Consider the following 3,067-nt stretch of genomic DNA (forward strand, 5'->3'; position numbering starts at 1 on the left):
GTTTAGCCTCATACTTGACCTGAAATAACATGTAGGTCCTACCTAAATTATGCTTGCTGTCTGTTTTAGAGCTCATTACACTCGTTTCCTCTTTGCACTTAGCACAGAAGTAGGCTGCATTTCCCAGCCTCCTGTGCAGGTAGGGGTAGTCATGTGACTGAATTCTAGCCAGTGTGATATGTGCTACTTCCAGGCTGGACCACAGAAACACTCCATGTGTAATAGTTTCTACTTTTTCTTCTTTAGCTGCTGATCCTTTGCAGAGAAATCTAAGGACCAGGCCACAAGAGTGAAACCACAAGGTGGAAGAAGCTAGATTTCCTGAATGACACGTGGAAGGCAGCCTGTCAGTCAGGGATACTTTGTGTGAGTAAGAAATAAATTTATATTGTCTTTGTCTTACAGCAGATAACATGCCCTAACAAATTCACCCTTCAAATTAAAGCCTAAAATAGAACTACAAGAGTAGTTTGATCACATATGCCATATGTAATCAAATAGCATAACTTTATTCTTAAGGAATCTATTAAATGATATCCCCTATGTTCTTTATTGATAACCTGGATGTAGACATTAATATTTTCATCAAATTTAAAGGAGATACTAGCACTCCAGGAAAAGTTAAAATAGTAAATGATATTCAACAATGCCATAGACCCAAGGTGTCTTGATGTCAGCAAGGCATTTGACAAGGTGTTTACAATAAAATAGTGAATTAGGGACACCCCTCAATGAAGTCAAAGCTGCTTAAACAATCATACCCCAAATGATTAATGGACACATTTAAGTCTGCAGGGGGTTCTGCAATTGAAATATTGGGCTAGTCTCTTAGTCTTGTTTTAGTCAACATTTTTTACCAATGTCTTGCTTAAGGATAGAATAGGTATGCTGATCAAGTGTGCTAGTGACATAAATCTGGAGGGGATAGAAATAAGATATGAGAGAGCTGACAGAATCAAGATTCAAAATTATCTTGACATGCTGCAATGCTGGGCCAAAACTAACAACATGAAATGTAATAAGGATAAATGCAGGGTCTTGTTTTTAGGTTTTAAAATGAATTATAGGAATAGAGGATGGAGAACATGTAACTTGGCAGCTGTTGATGTAAAAAGGCCCTGGGGGTCTTATTTGAGCAAAAGCTCACTTTGCGCCAGCAGTGTGATGTGGCTGCACAACCTGAGCTGCGGTAATGGAAGCATTGCGTGATCATCAGGAGACATTAGGCTCGCACTCCTCTAAGGAAATCCGGGGTCTTTATTTTAAAGTTCTGTGTATGTTGGAAGAGTGACAAACTAGAGACTACACAGAAGAGGTGATGAGGATGGTGAATCAAGATGTCCCTGTCTCTGCACCCATAGAACACTGCTAGTGACGTTTTCGGTGTTACATCATTCTTCCAGCTTTGCATGATAGTCTGTTTTCTCCACTGGATTACCAGCTCTGTTAATAAAGGAATAATAATAATAATAATAGCACCAGCAATGGTTAGAGGCAACATTGATTGAGCTCTTCCCTTGTGGCAGGCACTTCTCTAAATACTTTCCATGTATCATCTTATTCCACCTTCCTGGTAGCCCTGTGAAATGGATTCTACCAATGTCCCCATTTTACAGATGAACGAAGGCATGGTGGGGTTAAATCCCTCAGCAAATGGTATAATCATGGAATAAACTCAGGCAATTCGACTCCAGGTCTGGTGCTCTTAACCCACATGCTATCTGCCTTATCCAGCTGTGCAACTCCCCTACCGCAAGCACTCAGTTAATGCTCATTTTAATGGGGAGCAGAGAACCACACATAGAAACCAAGTTATGGAAAGAGCCATGGAGGGGTAGCACTGCTCCTTGATTAGAGCTGGGACTTGTCTAGCGTTCATTGCATATCAGGAGAGAAATACACTTAGGAGGTTTGGGCGCCTGTACTAAGTCACATGAATAATAATGTTCTATTTTATAGTTAGTTTTTATTTTTTATACAAGCACCATTGACATGTAGCCTGATGTTAGTGTCAGGTGTCAAAAGCCTTTTATTTATTCTTATTTTTTAATATATTTTTTATTGTTGAGAGTATTACACTTTTAAACAACCTTGATGTCCTTTAGTCTTCTGTATCATCTTGTGAATTAAACATGGCAAACTTAGAATGAGTAAACAAGCCCAGAAAGGTTACATTTGTTCACCCATCTATGTATTTATTCAACAAACATTTATTAAGTGCCTATTATGTTCCAGGCACTACAGCATGCTCACAAGAACCTTGTAAAGTAGGTGTTATCTCCATTCCACAGATAAGGAAATGGAAGTCCTAAGACTGCATTAGCACTAGCACTGTCACACACACACACACACACACACACACACACACACACACACACACGATGTAGGTATAAGATACGTCTGGGCCCCCATTATGTGTCTTTCAAAGGATGGGATTGGAACAGTCATTTCCTCGCTGCCTCATTGTCAAATTTCACAAATTTCAAAGGAATTATTATTCCTTTGCTAGAAAGGAGTTTCCATGATATCTGATTAGTAGTTGAGTAACTAGTAGTTGAGCTCTTGGTGCCCAATATGGTGTTCTTACCATGAGACATATTAAAAAAAAAACAAAAAACAAAGTGACTTGTGCAAAAGAGAGTCATTACTAGCAGTAGGGGCGAGAATAGAAATAAACACCTCTTAAAAAATGAGATCACCCTTGGAGAATGCTTTGAGATCTTTGGGAAAATGTGATTGGGGGTGGGTGGAGCGTGCTGGGACACCTTCCTTCTGTGGGTTCCAGACATTCCAGGCTCCTAGCCTCCCAGCTGTGGAATGTCCTGGAATGTGCTCGAATCAGTGTGGGTTGTCGGGCCTGGGTGCAATGAGGCTTGGCTAGCAGGGTCTGGTCTAGACCCACCTGAGATCTCTGGTGTGGTTCAGCAGCCCCCAGAGCTGGGAGGTGCAGAAACTAATAGGAAATGCAGAACTTGTTACTGCAGGGCTCCCTATGAGCAGAGGTCAGCCTGGAGCTAAAAGATCATAGTGGTTCATCTGTCTGTTCTTAACAAAAGAATAATAACAA

At 40.6% G+C, this 3,067-nt stretch overlaps 1 long non-coding RNA gene across 3 annotated transcripts in view; it reads left to right on the forward strand.

Annotated features, from left to right (window-relative positions):
• The window catches only part of LOC107181979, a 79,462-nt gene that overhangs the window by 47,419 nt on the left and 28,976 nt on the right, over nucleotides 1–3,067 (forward strand). For all 3 annotated transcript variants that reach the window (XR_001512696.1, XR_001512695.1, XR_001512697.1), the window contains exon 5: nucleotides 247–366. This is a non-coding gene — a long non-coding RNA (uncharacterized LOC107181979). The remainder of the gene's footprint in view (nucleotides 1–246; nucleotides 367–3,067) is intronic.

The sequence above is a fragment of the Myotis davidii genome, unplaced genomic scaffold (assembly GCF_000327345.1).
Source record: "Myotis davidii unplaced genomic scaffold, ASM32734v1 scaffold214, whole genome shotgun sequence".
Lineage (NCBI taxonomy): Eukaryota > Metazoa > Chordata > Mammalia > Chiroptera > Vespertilionidae > Myotis > Myotis davidii.